Source organism: Megalobrama amblycephala, linkage group LG6 (genome assembly GCF_018812025.1).
Source record: "Megalobrama amblycephala isolate DHTTF-2021 linkage group LG6, ASM1881202v1, whole genome shotgun sequence".
NCBI lineage: Eukaryota > Metazoa > Chordata > Actinopteri > Cypriniformes > Xenocyprididae > Megalobrama > Megalobrama amblycephala.
In genome coordinates, this window is record NC_063049.1 from 29,207,238 (window position 1) to 29,228,327 (window position 21,090).

The following is a 21,090-nucleotide window of genomic DNA, read 5'->3' on the forward strand; positions in this document are numbered from 1 at the left end:
TTACTTTTATCATGATGATGATGATGATTATGATAAATACTGACAATATGCAAACAAATTGAAATTACTTTAAAGAATTGAATTGGTTGAATTTATTTTTATTTTAACTGTTGCTCAATCTATTGATTTGTCACCTCAATCAGACATAAAATTTATGATTTTGACAAAATAATTATATTATGAATATCACATGTCTATATTAAACAGTAGTCATTTTGTTTTTCTGGTTCATATGATATATAAGCAATTTACATAAAACTAAAAAACATTTTTGAACTCATAGCTGGTGAAATATAGAAAGAGAACCTACAATATAAAGGCCAACAACGGGTCACAACTCTGGTATTATCTTTTGGAAATGTGGAAATGTTTTTTTTTAATGATACATGTTTATATTTCTGTTTAATGCAGGTCTATTATTGAATCTATTTGAAGTACTGAGACAAAGTCACTTGGCTGGTGGCTTTATAAATGTCCAATTTCTCAAAGAACCACAGAATGAAGAAACTTTTTTGACTGGAAGCTCACATCTGAATTTTACTAAAATAATTATAAGATCAATTATATATGAGATCAGTGGTTTGGAGGTTTCATGTCACATTCCCTTGCAGAAAATGTGATGTTATAGAGTGTAACTGAGGAGAAAAGCATATTTTACTACATTTCAAGCTCTCAGTTGTTAAGAATCAAAGAGGCTTTAATACATCTACATGGGCTTAATTTTAGTACATATTCCAAATTACTTTAATATGAAAACTGTCAACCACAGCACAGACACCATAAAGGTCTTTCTACAAAAAAAGGAGTTTAAAATAACACAAAAAGTGTCATAAGCTCTTCTGGTACGATTAATTGTTTAATCTTTAATAGAAGCAGACAGTAAAGGACTTCTGTTTTTTTTATCTAAATAGTATTTGTTCTCTTCTAAATGCCTCACACTAACTGAGTTTGTTCACTTTAGTCAAAATATCTGGGTGGGATTCAGCTTCTGTATGTTTTTCTCCACTGGACCACAAAAACACTCTCTCTTTCTTACTCAGTCTTTCTCGCTTATATCTAATTTCCTTTCTTTCTGTCCTTGGGATAGCTCAGTGGTGAATCAGAGTCCTTCAGCCAGGGCTGTTATCTTTTATCTATACAACGAAGTCTGCTCTGCACGTCCACATTCTCTGTGTGCAGCACATCGGAAATAGCAGAGAATCATAAATTCTAACGCAATGACGCCACCTAGCGGTGCAAGACTCATTGTCATCTAGTTGAATTACTAGAAGAACACTACTGTCCCACCGTGGAAATACGAGGTATTGCAATATATGATACGCCATGGACATAACAGTGGGCCCGAAATTAATGATGTTTTGCCAATTAAGTCAGACTTCGAAATAAATATCATTGTATTAATTAAGAAATATAAAAAAACAAGTTAGATTTTTTTAAAAGAAAGAGAGAAAGAAGCAAGTTTACATTAAAATTCTATTTCAAATAAATGCTTTTGAATTTTCTGTTTATCAAAGAATCCTAAATAAAATGATGCACTGTTTCTACAAAAAAAATGTTTTCAACACTGATAATAAATAGAAATGTGTCTCGAGTACCAAATCACCATTAGCTTTGTTTTTTGAAATATAATATATTTAATTATATTATTAAAATAAAAATGTACAGTTCTTATAAATTGTAACAATGATTCACAATATTACTGTTTTACTGTATTTTGATCAAATAAATGCAGCCTTGGTGAGCTTAATAGACTTTTTACAAAACAAAACAAAAAATTACAATTGACCAGTTTATTTAGACACTGCAAAATGTTAGTGTGTCCATAGTTAAACAGATGCAATATTATTTTTGAGTGTGGCTTAAGTGTCCAAATAGTTTTTGTGGCACTATATCAAAGATAAATCTTCAACAGCACCAATCATATACACTGATATTTTTTTCTATGAACTTTTTGTTGTGCAACAGTCTGCTTGTTTTTGAGTCTCCCTTGTTCTTTTAAGTCTGATTTTGGGTTGATGTGGGTCAGAAATGTCTGCTATGAAGTACTGAGCTGACAAGAGTACAGACATGTCACACAATTCTGTCTTGCCGTGTATGTCAAACACAGATGAACAAACTTCACATCTTTCCATCAATCTCTATGTCTAGCTTACTAAATATTTCTGTCTTTCTCTAAGATCTCCCACACTTTAGTAGCTCCAAAAAAATACCATGGCACTTTTACATAAAGTTCTGGTCATGGTGCTGTTTTATTACCACAGTATTGATAATGTAAATATTTATTGCTGTGTCTGAAAATTAACACTGCAATGAATTCAGTTGTTCTATTTATTTCTTCATCTGTTAAAATTGACAAACAAGTCTTGGTTTGGATTTGAACCCTGAAGGGTCTATTTTTGATGGGTCTTAGATGGTCTCGGCCTCGGGCTGGATTTCTAACTACCGAATGTTTACGATATTCATCATGGTATTTCATGTATAATATTGTGTGTGTATATATATATATATATATATATATATATATATATATATATATATATATATATATGGTATACCATACACTCTTAAAAATAAAGGTTCTTTATTGGCATTGATGGTTCCATTAAGAACCTTTAACATCCATAAAAGGTTTGTTATAGTAGATCTTTAGTTTAGTAAAAATCTGTTGCATCACAGCGAAAGCCCCCTTTATTTTTAAGAGTGTATAAATATTATACATGTTACTCAAAGGGACCTCAAAGAATACCATGTTATGTTTGTTAGTTTTTTTGTTCTAAGCCTTTAAGCACAAGACTTGATAAACTGCTCTTGGATCTGTTTAAGGCACTCCACCTCATTAGCTAAGAAGAGACAGAGTGAATTTCCTTTGCCTGTCTGACCTCTGAGAGTCAACATTGATCATCAGCACCACGGTGGCCGACTCAGACAGTCTATCAAAACAAAGAGCTCAGCAGAGCAGCGCAGAACACCTAGATCACACAGTCTGTGTTTCAGCACCGCTTTGCAGTTGGGAGACATGAGCACATCAGTCACAATACTCAGAGCTTTGAGTGTTTCATCAAAAAGTACAGAGCGACCCAGAATATCTAATAAACCCCTGCTGGGTTTGATATGGTTCTCTTTTTTTGCCCACATTTAATAGGTCATATTCTAGATGACATTTTGCCGTTTAAACTCCATATTGATAATTTAGTAAAGAAACTTAAGTGAGGTTTAAGTTTTAGAAATAAGCCCCAGCAACAAGGAATTTTAAGATATTTTATACTGCTTCTTCATTACAGATGCTTGATACTGCTTATTAGCTGTGTTATGATTTGTTTCTGGATAGACTACAGGTTTAACTCATCATTATAAACTATGCAAAGGTCAATTGTGCATAGGCTGTTTCATTTCTGCATCTTTAAAGCACTAATTGGTTTGTTGGCTTCATATTTAATAATATAAGTTCATTTGCGGTGTAAATTACAACGAGCTGATTTAATATGGGCATCATGTAAGGATTGATTTTGAAAGGAAAGAACCATTTCTTCTTTTAATGGTTTTAGGACAATTTTTAATACTTTTGTCATTGTTTCAATGTATAGTCTTTTAAGTGTCAATGAAATGTTAATCATATATTTGTTCTTGTCATGTTGTGTTGATTAATATTAAAGGTGCTACAGAGGATGTTTTGTTTTATACATTTTTGCAATATTACTTGAAACTGTCTTTACTAACTGATAAAAGACTATTTATTAGGTGCACTGAAAGGAATAATATTAATATACATCATCTGTGCACGAGGTAGGGCCTTAAAAACATCAGCCAATCGTTTATGCGATCATCGCGTAAACGATTGGCCCTCTGGCTTGTCAATCACTGCCATGACGTTCCTTGTGCACGGCTGCGCGCTCCAGTAACTTTCCACACTATACAGACGCCGCATGCAATGTTTTTGTCAGGAGACAGGAGTAACAACTGCAGATTATGAGTTACCTGCGGTGAGTCCGACATAATGAATCCACTAACACGACACAGCGAATGTCGGTGGTAAACACTCGTGTTCCAATACTCGTGCACGAGTTTTGGGAGGCGTTCCCTCGAAATGAGCTGTGAAAGGAGGGGGGTTGTTCTTACGCATGCGCTCATTTCAAAAACTCACTAACAGTCTTGGTTTCTCAGTCGACGAAAAGATCCTCTTTAGCACCTTTAAATATTTATGGTTGTAATGTTTTATGTTGCTATTTTGTCCTTTAACCCTTGTATGTCAATTAAAAAAAGTTACACATAGGTCCATAGAGGACAAAAATGTCCATGTCAAAAAACTTTAAGAAAAATTTGAAGCTTGGGAGCACAGACTTAAGTTTGGCCTCATTTTAAAGAAGACCCTTGGCAGATTATTGTTGAAGTAAAAAATTATAGAGGTTTAAAATGAATATGATTTATGAACATTATTTTATATAAAATTAATATTTAATGAAACTCGAAATCTGCTTGAAAATCAAAGCCAAAAATCTAAACAAGCTGTGTTCCAAATTTGAGGTTGATATCTCAAAAAATGAGCTTTTGGGCGCAGTACCAAATTGTCCCCATTAGATGCCAGCAGGTACACAGTGGTTGGATTTGTGATTTACAGAGAGTTTTCTCTCTCAAATATTACAAGCACACACACACAAATTATTTATTACACACATATAAACCAAACTCTGACATCCATACCAACACACCCACACAATTATAGCTGCATAATTTATCCAACTGGCTTCATAACATGCAGAGGCAGAAAACAGGAATAAAATGAGTATTTGCTTTATAGGCCAAACCTGAGAAAATGGCACCATCTGGTAAAAAAATCGTACAAATTTACATTTTTGAAGCCTTGCCAACAGAATAAAAGCCTATTAACAAAAATTGCATTATTTTATAGTTAAATGGCCCTGGGAATAAAAAATTGCAATGGGGACATTTTTGTCGTTTAAGGTCCTGAGAGAAACTATTTTGTGTTATAGTGCAAAACAGATTTTTAAAGGAAATGGTGGTGAAATAGTAAAATGCCACTAAAAATACACACCTGTGCCAAAATGTATGCAGTTGGCATTAACACAGACAAAATGATTTTAAAAAAATGAAAATGACAAAAAGGTCCATAAAGTTGAACAAGGGATAAAGACACATGTACAGTATACTTTGATTAAAAATGCATGTAATGTAGGCCAAGTCTGGAGAGGGCAAGGGACAAAAGACCTTTTCACTGAAACTGCACATTAGGAGAACATACACATGCAGAATACAGGAAACTCATATAAATACATGAAAATGCACATTCACACATGCAGCTCCTTGAAGATCACAATGGACATGGGGGCTTACAAAAAAAAAAAAGCAATTAATAATAAGCATTATATGATGATGTTTTTCTTACATTTTATGTGTGAGGTTTGTATGAAAAAGAATTTAGACTCTGGTCGCGGCACAGTTGTGTTTGTGTGTGTGTGTGTCCCACCTGTATGCGTGCCTGTCCATCATTGCTAAAAATGACTCTCCAACTGTCACTCACACACAGAGTGTGGTCCATCTCATAAGTTCATGTGTCACAGTATATCTTCCTGTGCTCTTCAGGAGAATATTTATTGATTCAGTCTGTTCTGGAAGATACACTACAGCATGAGTTCAGATGATATCTGAAACCCTTTTTTTCTCTCTATTTATAAAGGGTCCAAGCAAGAATACTTATGTTGTTTGATTTGAGAAGAAAATACCTTAATCAGTTTAGATGCCAATTTTAATATGATATGAATGGAAGTGTAAAATTAGTTGTCTTTGTGTAATTGTGTGTTGTGACCCCCCCCCCCCCACCAATCAACATGCAGGATAGATGGAGAAATGTCAAATGAATCATGAAATACAGAGGATCTGCTCAGATAATGGGACAAACCTTCAAAAACCATTTATACACAGCAAATCTAAGAGCTTTTCCCCTCTAAGAATTATTAAAGTCATTTTATTTATTCATTTATGCGTATCTGGTGGATAACAAAACTTGGCACAAAAAATCTAAACTGTGCTGACAAATCTGAGAACATTTGCAAGGCTCTGTACGTGTATCTGTCGATTTTAAGTAATTGAAATGCATGAATACTGCATGTTGAGACAAGATAAAGCCATTTTCTCTGAACGCCAGTCCTGCTTGAACATCTATGCAGAAATTCCCGATTGGAAATCATATTGAAGTCTCTCAGTCCATCTGGTTTCTCCCTCTCTCTTTTTCACTGTGTGATCTCCATCAGTACTCTCTCATTCCTACATCATGTGTATTTTCCTTTCCAGCATGCATGGATTCCCACTGTAAACGCTGCCCTTCGAAGACACATGTCTTCCTTGACTTCCTCAACCCCACCTCACATATACACATCTATACACACACATCCCTTCATTCCAATAAACAGTATGCCTATTTAACCTTGAGGTCAGAGTTTCTCCACCTGTCAGTCACTTTCACTATGGAAGCATTTGTTTAAGTTGTGGGGAGATTTGGTTGGATTCAGACTTGGTGGGTTGCAGAAGAGAAGAGATTGACCGCTGTGCTGTAACATTTCCTTCACAGCTGAAGTCTAAGCTGACCACAGAGAGAAACTCAAAACAATTATATTATATTATATTATATTATATTATATTATATTATATTATATTATATTATTTATAAACAAAATAACAAACCAAGTTATGTCTGCAAACAAATTTTCCATTAATGTTTAACATCCACAATGTGTCCATCATGTATCATTTAAAATGTACGATTATTTTCAAGTTATCTTTTTTTGCTGAAATTTTTTGGCTTAAATGTGTATGTGTGTGTAACTCATGAATTATGATTGAGGAAAAGCACTTGTCTGGTGGTCTTTGGTTTATAGAGGTCACAGAAGTTACAGGTTAGGTCTGACTGGTTATGGGGATGTATATGTATAAAAGTATGTGTACTGTTAACAGCCATTTTCAGGATGATTAAATTAAAGGCTGAAAAAATATGTAAACTGTACAAAAAGGTTAAAGGTTGTCCCAGAGGTTTCTGTGTGGCACAGTATATCACTTCTGTCTTTGTGCCTCTTTAGTCTCAGACTTGTGACCATCAGCATAAAGCGGGGTTTTGACTGACATGTGAAATGACCAACCAGAGTTCATTTTGGTTTTATGTTATAAGCATCATGTCTGCATGCTCGCATCCAGTGTAGACACACACAGTGTAAGGGTGGAATTATATGAAACAGATGATACAACAAAACTAAATCTTTTAAATATATATTGTTTCATTTAGATTGGCAAATTTTCCTGCTGTGTTTGCATCAAAATTCTTTGGAGACTAAATGATCTAAACTATGATACTGTAAACAGGGTTGGCAAGATTACTTTTTTCAAGTAACTAGTAAAGTAATATATACAATTTTGTACTAAGTACTAATGTACCAAGACAAAGACCAAACAGATGAGCCCAGAGTATAAAGCACTGTCTTAATGCAATAAAGTTTACTAAGCATTTTATTTATTTTATTTAATGGTTTTCTATGGAAAAAACGCATAACATGCAACTTAGCATGTTGCATTCATATTCTGGGCTCATCTGCTTGCCTGTATTTAGTATGCATCATCAATAAGGTAATGAATTTGGACTTTTAATATCACTGTCTTAGTACAAAACAGTGTTGAAACTGAGAATTCCAGCTTTGAAAGAGCAACATCTGAGCAAATATTTTTTTTCTGGGCAACATTCTCAAGAACAAGTGACAATGATAACACTTACCCCAGTCATATAAACACACTAACAAAGAAAAGGACTGATAAGACCAAACACATGCCACCGTCGTCTTCTGTCCTTTATATTCTTTACACACACTTGTAAACCAGTCACGGATCACAGTGCTTATCACACAGGATCTATATTTCAGTTTTTGCTTATATTGTTATTGCTGTCCAGTATTTTGGTGAAATGTTCTGTCAATCACTATCACTAATCTTGGACTGAATAATAAATCCCGCAGATAGAGCAATTGTGAATGTGTGTGTTCATGTTTGTTCCAGGTAAACATGCTAGACATTCTCCACATTTCTGCACCTCAGTGTTACTCACAATCTTCCTTCTCTTCCAAGTGACCACGTTTATTATACACATTGTGTGTTATAGGCACGTGGGTGGGGGATTGTGTGTATTTGTAAATTAAAATGATTAAGACGCGTGTCATTAAAAATACAGTTACTTACAGAAACAGTAGCGTTTACTAAACCAGTCATTTATACAAGTACTATATTTTAGAAACTACATATAATGGTTTAATTAGATCATATATTTATTTATTTATTTATTTACATAATTGTAATCATACTTTGTTTTAGGACCCCTCTCCTAGATCACATCATGTTATTGGGTCAACGGTTATGCTGTTTAATTTCCTACTTTCTGTAGTGAAGAATAAGAAAAGTCAGATTAAATGAACAGATTCAAGACATAACACAAGTCGAACAAATGAATATGATGATATATTAATAAAGTGCCATTTAGAAGTTTTGGGTCAGTAGGCTATGTATTTTTTTAAAACATACTTTTATTAAGCACTAATGCATTAAACTGATCAAAAGTGACAGTAAAGAGGAAAAAAATGTATCACAGTTTCCACAAAAATATTAAGCAGCACAACTGATAATAATAAGAAATGTTTTTTTCAGCACCAAATCAGGATATTAGAATGATTTATGAAGGATCACGTGACACTGAAAAGTCAGATAATGGCTGCTTCTTTCAAAAACATACACTGTAAAACCCAACTGTGGAATTCACTAAATGAAATAAGTTCATTTTACTTAAAACTTTAAAAAAGTTAATTCAGCTTAACAAATTTTGTGATGTGAACTCAAAAACGTATTATATTAAGTAGAACGCAAACTAAATAAGTCACTATGTTATTTTAACTTTAATGGTTTAAGTTACAGAAATTCATTTAATCTAATAGCTTACGTCGTCTATAAATAAATAACTAAAAGCTATCAAATAGGCTAAACACACAAACAATAATAAATACATTGATCTATTTCATATTAAGCCTACACACCTACATTAAGCCTTTTTTAAAGTAATTACATTTATTCATGTCAAAGTAGGCTATTATCCAAGTGCGTTTCTTAGGCAACAAAAACCGCGCCGGCGCCATTTTCCCTCCTTCAGTCGCAGCAGGACGGGCTCACGCAACGGTCAAGAAAAATAACCGATAACCAACTCAAAACTTTTGAACGGTATGTATTTCTAACTATATTTATTATTTAATTTATTTATTTATCTATCAGTACTTCCAATCACTTTGTAAACCTGTTAATAAATATTAGGTCCATAACCACTCCTCTCCAGGAATTTGCTTTATGCGACTTTCTGACCCACAAGTCTTGAACTGGGTGTTTCTGCATATTCAGTCTTACTCCCTCTATATATTATATAGTGAGTTGCACAATAAAACACTGAGAATGCTCTCATTATAATCAACAAAGCTGCATTTAACTTACTAACAGTATATGCCAAACCTTTGTTTATTATAAAAATAAATGTACTTTGTAGTATCTTGGGTTCCTTAAGAACCACTTTTCACTGTATAGGGTTCGAGATTCTTGATGTTACATTTACGGAGTGTTACATTTAGTGTTTTGGTTGTGTGTTCTTTAAAGCATAGCCCATGCATAATGCAAAGATTTGGGATGAACAACTGTTTAAATGCTGAAGTAAATGCCTTAAACTTTAAAAGGTTTTAAAACCCCATTTTGGAACATTTATTTTTAAGCATGTAATGGGAATGTATAGTGTGAAACACATTATGTGAGTTTCACTTGCCCCAAGAAAAAGAAAAACATGAAAATGAAGAATGAAGTGCAAGACTTCGTGAAGGTAAAACTCCCACATCACGTCAAAATGCCAGATCTGTCACATGTTTACTAAAACACTGAATCAGAAGAGCTGAGCAAACATCATTCTAAATCTGACATCAACCATGTACTCAGAGCCATAGCATAACACTCTCCTGTACAGACATAATATACACATGTACGACTAGACAGACGACAAGAAGCCCAAAGTGTACAGGTATAGTTCTGTGTGGGAGAGGTCATTCATGTTATCACAATTGACTGTAGGGTGTGAAACTACAGCAGGGTGTGCTAGCTGTAGTTCTGACTCTGAGTGATATTTAACATTGACTCAAGCCCAATCTGAGGTGAGAAGGCCAAAAGGTAACACTAGTTTTTTAACTTATTCTTCACATAAGTGAAAAGGCATCAATACCAATGTTTTGCAAAGTCAATGAACATCGGGAGCAGCTAAATTATATATTCTTGGATCTATCCTGTAAAATAATGAGATCTACACTGTAGAAAATATTTTTCATGATTTGTTATTGCAACATTTTTTCTTTTGTCAAATCAACTTCAATAATTAATGTGGTTCAGATAACATACTATTTTGAGTTTCTGTTGATTAAACCAATCACCTTTATTGTATTAACTCAAATTTTTAATTTCAATGAACTCAAAATTTTAAGTCAACCAGGTAACTTACTTTTTTTTTTAACTTAAATTCTTTTTTTGCAGTATATGTTTTTTTTAATGATTTTTAAGCTGTTTTCCTTTTTCAGCAGGGAATATAGTTTAATACTTATTATTTTAATGTTGTATAATATAAATATACCATATACTATAGATTATAATTAACATATAAATTTTGATACTAAAGTTATATATACTGTTCAAAAGTTTAGGGTCACTAAGTTTTTTTAAACGTTTTTTAATTAAGTATTAGTATTATGAAATACTATTACAATTTTAAATATAGCTTTTTATTTTAATATTTTTAAAATATAATTTATTCCTCTGAAGGCAAAGCTGAATTTTCAGCATCATTATTCCAGTCTTCAGTGTCACATGATCCTTCAGAAATCATTCTAATGCTGATTTGGTGCTCGATAAACAATTATTATTATTAGCAATGTTGAAAACAGTTGTGCTGCTTAATATTTTTGAGAAAACCATGATATTTTTTTTCAGGCATTTTTGATGAATAAAAAGTTCAAAAGAACATTATTTGGAATAGAAATATTTTGTAATGTTATAAATGTCTTTACTATTACTTTTGATCAGTTTAATGCATCCTTGCTGAATAAAATTATTAATATCTTTCAAAACAAAACTGACCCCACACTTATATAATCCCTACAACATAATATTTAAATGATTTCCATTCGGTCTTTTAAAATAGTGATATTTGTAATCTTTCTTGTTGTTATTCTATATTCACATGTTGATACTGAGGTTGTGACTTCGTTACACAACATCTGGCAGTATTGCAACTTGACATGTCCCAATTTTTGTCCGTATGTGTAAAAGCACTCAGGCAGGCATGTGGGGTCGGGGCCTTTAGGGAGAGGGCTTTGCCTGTCCACCCTAAATGAAGCTTGGCAGCCATTTCCACGGTTCCCTGAGAACCGGCAGGCCACACACACGCGCATGCAAACACAAAGTCACAAGCTTAGGAAGTGTGTGTTGCTTTAAACATGAACATGTTATTTGCCTTTCTGAATTTGTCAAAATATATTCTGATGACTTTGTCATTTATCACGTGTCGAGCAATATGGCTCCAGCACTATTAGTAATAGGTTTTCACACATGTGTGAGCACAGACACATAGACAGTGATGTCTCACAGAGGCAAAGGTGACAGACTACAATGAGAGACATGTCAGCTAACTGACCGCTATGGGTGGTTTATTTTTGGACCACTTTAGGGCACTATGTTTGCTTTTTTTTTTTAGTTTTTTTTCAGTCACAATGCAATCTGACTTTTGCAGAATGATGATGTCACCTTCCCCACGACCGTTCACGGTGCTGGAATGTTACAGGCTGTTGACTGAGACAAAGGATTCTGGGTAGTGTGTACGGAGGAACATGGAGGTGTAAGGGGTGAGCCATCTGCCTCACACACTCACAGTAAACTCCTACAGCTAAACACACAACCCACCCACCCACTGCACACACACTCACAATCTGTAGGTCAAACATGATGGCACCAGCAATAATGTAAGCATGACATTTAGACAAGTTCACACACCGAGTCAGATAGTTGTGCGGTAACTTACTGACAAGGAGGTATGCTGTTACTAACCTAACTGTATGTCCACTGCGAGATGGACTGACAGTGAGTGTGTATGTGGTGGAAGACAGTAACACAGTAATGTGAAGTACACAGCACACATGCAAAAATACACACAGTCACACAGACACATTATTATAACATTAATCCTCTACAGCGACCCTCTCTTATCAGACACAACACACACACAGCTCCTTAGTTTTAGTATTGTAAATAAAATTTCAAATTCTTGGGTTCATATAGAGTAACAAATGATAAACATTTTAATCCAATAAACTATTGGTGTTGGAAAAATTGAAACAATTTGTTTGGATTTGAAACATTTACAAAATATTCTCTGTGGTGATAATTTAAAGTATAAATTATGTATAATCTAAGGAGATAACAGATACATTTTGTCCATATTTTATTTAATATTGGCTTCCATACACCAGTGCAGAATTTGAACTAATTGTGTTTTCCCCTTTTCTTCTTCTTTTGCTTGTTTTTTTCTTCTGAAAGAAGTTTCTAAAGCTCACCAATGCTGTAGTTTTTTATCCAAAATAGAGTTAAAAACATTAATATCGTGAAACATTTTTTTTATTATTGTAACATATTTTATGATCCTTCTGAAAGAGTTGTAATAGGCTGATTTCATACACAAGAAACATTTCTTATTATTATCAGTGTTGAAAACAGTTTATACTTAACAGTTTATGCTTAAATCTTTTGTTGAAACTGTGATGTTTTTTCAGGATTCTTTGATGGATAGAAAAGTTCAAAAGAACAGCATTTATTTAAAATATATATATATTTTGTAACAATGTACAAAATATGTCACTTTAAACACTTTAATTTCTTTTGAACAATAGTGTATAATATATCTTTATTGGAAAGGGAATTGTTTTTTGTTTGTTTTTTTGGATGACAGAATAAATATTTTGCCATTTTCAACTTTCACCCATTTTACACTTGCTATTTTCATTTTTATGAAAGTCTGCATCTGAAGTTGCTGTGATTCTAGATTTAGGACATGCACTTTGCAATAAACAATAAAGTAAAATCATTTTGGTAAGAAGTGTTCTATTGAACAGCATTCAAAGTCTGTAAGTGGATCTTCAGAAGCATAAAATGTATTGTTTTTGTAGCTGTACCCATAAACAATAGTACCTTCTTCTCAATGTAGTCTAATGAGGACATACAGTAGTGTGTTGTTTCAGAGAAACAAACTTTTGCTGCCTGCTGTCAGACTGAAACTTTTAAAACAAGCACTGGGACCCCTAAATCTTACCGGTGACAGGTTTAGGTCTCTATGGCGATGGCTTTACAAGTCCCAGAAGGAGCAGCCAATCAGCCGCAGGTTTTCACAGCAAGAACAGATTCCGGTCAGGTCAGCATCTTTGAACCAAGGGGGGTTCAGACCTCACACACACTCATTCACACACACTTCCATGTACACACTGAAAATGTGCCAATGCATGATTAGTAGTTCATTATATTTTTGTCCAGTAAAAAAAGGGCCTGAACCACCTGTGCTGGAGTGATTTTGATGATGTGTGTGGTGTCGGGTACATTTTACAAGAATGATTTGAGCAACTTTTGATTTGCCCTCTGTGGGTTGGCGTCCCATTATAGGTTTCCGTGGTAATCATTGCATGCTTTCTGCATTCCGAGGCCGCTGTGGGAATGTAGCAATTTTACTGCCATTGTTGACTATACAATCTTCGAAGACCCTGTCACCTAGCAACCAGGCTTACAACACATTTAACATAGCTAATAAACAGTAAACAGTACAAATATTTACAGATATGTATGATGCTAACCAGCTGCATTGGCAAGCTACACTTTTTAGGAAAGTCAAAGATTATTTCACATGAATTAGCTAAAGACATTTTAAAGTTTGAACAATATGCTTATTGGATGCTGTTAGAAGGAATACTTTTCCTAATCTATTCATAAATATATCTCATTTAATTATTTGTCACTTCAGAGCAGTGCTATACTATTATAGTTTTAATATTACTATTTAGATTAAATTTTATTTCAGTTTTAGTTTTAATTTACTTATTAATTTTAGTGCTTCACCTTAAACTAATTTCATTTAGTTAGTTTTTCATATAATATTTTATTTTAGCTTAATTTAACAAAAAATGGTTTTCAATAGTTTTAGTGCTGCTGCAGAGATACAGTACATGATGCAGAATACAGCATAAACAAAACATGATGCAAAACAATACAATGGGTATATTACAGGCATCTGACTTGACTTGGGACATTACATGAGAGATGTGACAGATAACCTGTACTCTTGCCAGAAAACTATGTACTTAATTCAATTATGATGCATTAAAGGCTACAGCGATAGCAATAAGGGATAGTGCTAACAAGCACATTTAAAGACTTCACATCTCAGAGACTTTTAATCTTGTTCATGTCAATATTCATTACCTTGCTTCTATTTCTCAAATCTTTTTCTTTCCTGTGGGCAAACCGTGAAACAGATGCCAGGACAGTGTGTGTGATTAGCAAACATGCTCACAGCTAATTGAGTTTGTTCCTTTGTGAAAAAGTGTGCGAATGTGCACAGTACTGGGGAGAGTCCTATCCTTAGGGTGCTATTTTATATAAGTGATTGTGATAAAACTTTTATTCCCGGTTTCACAGAAAAGGCTTAAGCCTATAGTCCTAGATTACAGTGCATGCTTGAGCTGTCTTAACTTAAAGCAACTTGCTTAATATCTTAAAATATGTCAGTGCTGTCGTTTTGTCTCTAGATGCACAACAGTAATGATGTTTTCTAAGGCAACAGCTACTAAAATGTCCTAGCTTAACTAAGGCCTTCCCTATCTGTGAAACCAGATCATTAGCTAGGGTTAACGAATTTGTAACAAATTTCAAAGTTATCCACTTGAACAGAATGCGCCATATCTGCAAGGGTTCTAAATGCTCAGTATGATATTTCTGATCTACTGCACGTGCACAAATTCAGCACTTCGTAACACATTTTCCCGTGGGTTTGCTTCATGCAGCTGTCATTGCAAAGGTTAATGATGTGTTGGTCAAACACATTCTCGGCACTGAATGAATGGGAAAGCAGGCATGAATGAAATACTAAGTAATTACAGTCGATTTGGTACAATAAGCGAAGGCTTAGAAAACCATTTAGGTTCACATGGTGGCGTCACAGTGGACACACTCCACCCCCACTTCAATCCACACTGCACTGTAATTGACTGTTCATTAACACAGGGCTGAGGGCAATATCAGCCTGTTTCCCACAATGATTACCAAAGGCTAAGTACACTGAGTGTACCTGTCCCCATGGCGACCCTATGCCTCTTCTCCAACTAATATGCTTGGGGTGTTATGTTCCAATGTCCCAAACTTTCAGATCTCATATCTCCACTAATGAGCTTTGTTCAGTTGAGCTTGCATATGGCTTAGGTCCAATATTAATTTTTAATAATGAATCGCAATAATGTGAAACCACTTTCCTTATCTTCTCTATTACAGCACAATACAATAAAATCAAATGCTGTGTAGCCATTTACACATAATAATATGTAAGAATAATAAGAATAATAAATACATACATTTTAAACAATATCTCAATGAACACAAAAACAATTTCCAAAATGTTGACAAGAATAAGTTTTATATAACATCTGTTTAACTTATAACATGAAAGTAAGGTTAATAATATAACTTAGATTACACATTTTTCAGTTTCACTCAAATTAGGGTGATGCAAAAATGAGTACACCCCACAACAAAAACTACTACATCTAGTACTTTGTATGGCCTCCATGATTTTTAATGACAGCACCAAGTCTTCTAGACATTGAATGAACAAGTTGTCGAAATTTTGCAACATCTATCTTTTTGCATTCTTCAAGAACGACCTCTTTTAGAGACTGGATGCTGGATGGAGAGTGATGCTCAACTTGTCTCTTCCCCATAGGTGTTCGATTGGGTTCAGATCAGGAGACATACTTGGCCACTGAATCACTTTCATCCTGTTCTTCAAAAATCCAACAGTGGCCTTAGATGTGTGATTAGGATGTTGGAAAAGTGCACAACGACCAAGGACACGGAGTGATGGTAGTATCTTCTCTTTCAGTATAGAGCAGTACATCTGTGAATTCATGATGCCATCAATGAAATGCAGCTCCCCGATACCAGCAGCACTCATGCCCCACATAAGGACACTGCCACCACCATGTCTTTCTTTGTATTCCTCCCCTTTGCAACGCCATACAGTTTTGAAGCCATCAGTTCCAAAAACATTTATCTTGGTCTCATCACTCCAGAGTATAGAGTCCCAATAGTCTTCATCTTTGTCAGCATGGGCCCTGGCAAACTCTTGGCAGGTTTTTTTGTGCCTGGGCTTTAGGAGAGGCTTCTTTCGTGGACGGCACCCATGCATGCCATTCCTCTGCAGTGTATGCCGTATTGTGTCACGGGAAACAGTCACCCCACTTTGGCTCCTGTCAAGGTGTTAACTTCCGTGGACGACCTGGACATCTCTGTGAGATGGATGCAGTTCCATCTTTTTTTAATTTTTGTACCACTTTTGCTACAGTATTCTGACTGATAAGTAAAGCTTTGCTGATCTTCTTGTAGCCTTCACCTTTCTGGAGTAAAAAAAAATATATTTTCTTTCTCAGGTCTTGTGACATTTCTCTTCCATGTGGTGCCATTGCTGACAGCATGAAATGGGAAGGGGTTTTAACACCCTTTTATAGTTAACTGTCTGCTGGACACATGTGTAATGAATAATTAGACTCACCTGTGGTTGAATACTTGTTAAATTAGACATTTGTAGTCTAAAATTTAGCTTTGCTCCAGAGACTTTCAGTGGGGTGTACTCATTTTTGCATCACCCTAATTTGAGTAAAACTGAAAATTTTGTTCTCTAAGTTATATTATTAACCTTACTTTCATGTTATAAGTTAAACAGATCTTGTCAACATTTTGGAAATAGTTTTTGTGTTCATTGAGATATTGTTTAAAATGTTACTTTTCAAAGGGGGTGTACTCATTTATGCTGAGCACTGTACATACATACACTGGAAAAAAATATGATCAATAAGTTATGACAACATATGTTTTTACATTACCTTAACTCTAACAGTTTTCAACTCTTTTTTTGTTATACAAGATTCAACTAATTTTTTTTTTAATTCAGGTCGATGTAGTTTTAGTTGAAATGATTTAAAAAGCAGCAACGTTTTTATATATACACACACAAAACTGTTTAAAAGTTGTGGGTCAGTATATTTCTATTTCAGTTAAATGCTGTTTATTTGAATGTTGTTCTTTCCATTCATCAAATAATAATAATAAAAATTTTTTTTTTTAAAAAATCAGCATATTAGAATGATTTCTGAAGGATCATGTGACACTGAAGACTGGCGAGTTTTTCCATCCAATAAATAAATTGTAATAATATCACAATATTGCTGCTTTTACTGTATTTTTGATAAATGCATTATATTATATTATATTATATTAAATTAAAATATTCAAGTTTAATTATTACTTAAATATATGGATTACTACACCAAACTCAATATTTAACTCATCCTAATTTATCAAAAGAGGAATCTTATAAGTTTCCAATTATAACCCTAACAGTGCAGGCCTACCTCAATTGAGAATGTGGTGACTAATCAGTGAACGGGAAAGGCTATAGACATTTTGCACCACAGTAAGGGTGTAGCTGCCATCACTAGACAGTGATTTTGGAAAATCAAACAAATCTCAGTGTCTATCCTGAAAACACTGCACCTTTATACTGTCACATGTTCATCCATACTGTAGCAATCTGTCTCTGCCTCTCTTCTCCCTCCCCTGCTCTCTGACTCCACCCTGCTGTGAATAAAAGGTGGTCGTCTGCAGACTGTTTCTTGTTTAAGTCCAGTTTGCATTGGTCATTTGGTCAAGGTGTGTGTTTCAGGGACTTTCTGAGTGTGAGCCTGAGAATCCTTGAGATTATCTCCTTCTACGGCCGTTCAAAGGAAAGGTAAGAAAATACATTTCATTTGTTTGTAACTGCTTGTCTTGATTCTTATTGCTGTGCCCTGTGAAAACTAATGTGAAAACCTGATAAAAAAAAAAAATGATAGACAAGTAATGGAAATGGTTGTTTAATGAGTATAGATAACACAGGTAAATAGTTTTCCCCATATTTAGCACAATTCTGTATCAGTGTTTTGAGGTAGTGTGTGTTGAAAACCAAAATGAAACCTTATTATAAAGCTGCCCTACTGCATTGATTGTAACAGGCAAAGATGTGAATTTGTGTTTCATATTAGGATGTAAAACACTGTTTATCTTTGGGCTATTATCTCATCTCTTATCTGTCTGACAAATGAAGCTGATGAATATGATGAATGTAAAGCAAACTCACTTTAGGCTTGTTTAATCATGTATGGGTGGTTTATAAAGTGTATAAACCACTCATAAATGTGTATACAGTGTACACTTGTACTGTACAGTCGACTTGATAGCCATATTTTATTTTCTGTTCAATTTTATTACAGAAATAGAAACATCAGAAACATCATGTTGCTTTAACAAGTTCAGTGGACAGTTTCTAGGTAGGATAATGTGTTAGCTCCCCCTCCTGGTGGCAGCCATGTGGTGTCTTTGCAAGTTTGCATGCATGTGTGATTGTGATAGTGTGTTCCTGATAGTGGACTGTTAGTTTAACTCTCAGCTGGGAGAGGAATACAAAGCAGACATCCATTAGAGGCACAATGGGATGTGACTTGTGAAGGCCAGCCTCAGCCTGAAATAATACATTTGCATAACTGTTTCAGCATACATGTGCTGTTAGTAACTAATGCCACTTCTATAAAGTTCTATTAGTGAAACTTTTGAGGTTCAATAGGCAGATTAATCTGATATATGGCCATAAGTAGCCTACTTGGTCTATTTTTTAGTGTTAGAAATCTTTCTGATTTAATCGCTACACGAATTGGCAGCATAAAGTCTCTTCTCATTAGTAAACTGACCAATCAAAATGTAGGCCTATATTCAAATAACGAAACGTCGCTTTATTCCAACCAAATGTGGCTGAAATTAAATTTGCCTCCTTACAAACTAATTGCAAAGTACTTGCTTGGATTTATGTTCACTATTAACATCACTTCAAAAATATTCTCCAATATATATTTTTTTAAATCCTGCCACTTCTAAATTTGCCTCTTTCTGCAAATATTACCAATCATTTTATAAAGACGAAATACACCAAGGCATCCATGTGGTGAAAGTAAAAAGCCTTTAAGTATTTAAGTATGCCTTGTAGTATTTCATCTCTATAATTTGATTTTTTACCTCCAGTTTATCCAATGAGCACCATGCAGTGGCTATAAAGACATCCGTGTAGCACTCTCCATCTTTTGCTGTTTTATAACCAATCATTGTCAGAGGTAAGCATCAGTATCACTTTAGCGCGCCATCAAACCTGCTCGTGGGACAACAGGTAAAAAGAAACTTTCAAATATATCTACGATATCGATACAATCCAGATTAATGAAGGATCTCATAACAAGCCAAACTGAAAGACAGAGACATAAATTAATTATTTGGATGACAGATGCAGTGTAGCTCTCCATTCAATCCTAAATGTTTATAACAATCATTGTATATGTATGTGTAATATGGAACTGAGTGATTTGTTCCGTTTACTATATTGACAGTTGCTTTGGTGATTAGAGAGATTATAACACCTCATTAATTATATTGAAAATTTTAATGTGTCTGGAGAGTATTTTTATTATCAGTAAATAGATAATTCAGAACTAAATATAGGCTACATAGATAGATAGACTGATAGATAGATTGATTCTTTCCTACAGACTTTCTTCTCTCTCCCCACACATGCACTTTGAGGCTAGCAGAACCTTGCCGTGTTTCTCACTCTTATTAACGCTCAGCTGTTAAAATGCTTCTAAGTAACCCAACAGATGCTCAGAGAGAATGAGGACCTTGTTGTACCTCAAAAAGGCCTGTTTTTGTTCAACAGCTGGGCTAGGAGCTGTGAATCCCAATGCACAATATAGTCCGTCTGCTGCATCATACAGTAGATAAAAGAAGACATTGAGTGTTACATCAGAAGGTCATATTCTGTAGGTTGACTGGCATATGAATTCTTTGAGCACCCACTGACAATTAACGCAAATATACAGTTTAGCTAAAGTACTTATTCCACAGTCCTATTCTCAGATATTAAAATAAACTTAAATCAATATTTCATGTTTGAACATTTCTATTGAAGAAAAATCTAAATATAGTAGATGTTAACAAACTCGTCAGGAATATAATGTCTTACTGGATCACATCCTCTTAAAGTCCTCCCTTGCTTTGCAGTAAGAATCACCCCCTCCCACCCCCTTCTCTACCATAGAGAGCCAGAATAAAAGTGTTGTCACTGATGATTTATGTGTTTCTTTGTGAATGCACTGCTCTGTAAAGATGGGGGAAAGGGTGTGAGAGACTGAATGAAATAAAAAACAGAAGTGAAGAATGAGGGACTAGGCGGACAAGAGCAAGGAAGGGATTTCTGTAAACACTGTTGGCCATCTGTGTCTCAGTAAGAGGCCGAATGTATTTAACTAGACTTATTTGCTGAGGTGTTCATGCGTTCATTTACTAAAGCAATGGGATTCTTGAAGAACATTTCACAAATAGCATGGAGAACTCTGTTTTACTAGGGTCAGAGGTCATGTTTTAATGTCTAGGCTAAATTTAGGCACCTGAGATCTAAAGTTTGAAAATAGTATGAAAATGTTTGCGATGTTTACATTAAAATTTAAAGCAGAACTAAGTAACTTTTTTTACCTTCATACATAGTTTTCTAAGTCCTTACGATGGTTAATTGACTTGTAGTGGTGTGTTTGAGGCGAGCACTAACCCCATCTGACACGTCTACGCCACAATACAGCACTTGCAAGT

At 34.5% G+C, this 21,090-nt stretch overlaps 1 protein-coding gene across 3 annotated transcripts in view; it reads left to right on the plus strand.

The window, feature by feature from the left end:
- The first annotated feature begins 8,983 nt into the window (after positions 1–8,983).
- col8a1a (collagen, type VIII, alpha 1a) overlaps positions 8,984–21,090 on the plus strand; it is a 35,448-nt gene continuing 23,341 nt past the window's right edge. For 2 of the 3 annotated variants that reach the window (XM_048193752.1, XM_048193754.1), the window contains exons 1-3: positions 8,984–9,258; positions 11,849–11,960; positions 18,089–18,154. The gene's annotated coding sequence lies outside the window, so the exon portion shown is untranslated. The remainder of the gene's footprint in view (positions 9,259–11,848; positions 11,961–18,088; positions 18,155–21,090) is intronic. The other variant, XM_048193753.1, reaches the window with a different exon arrangement.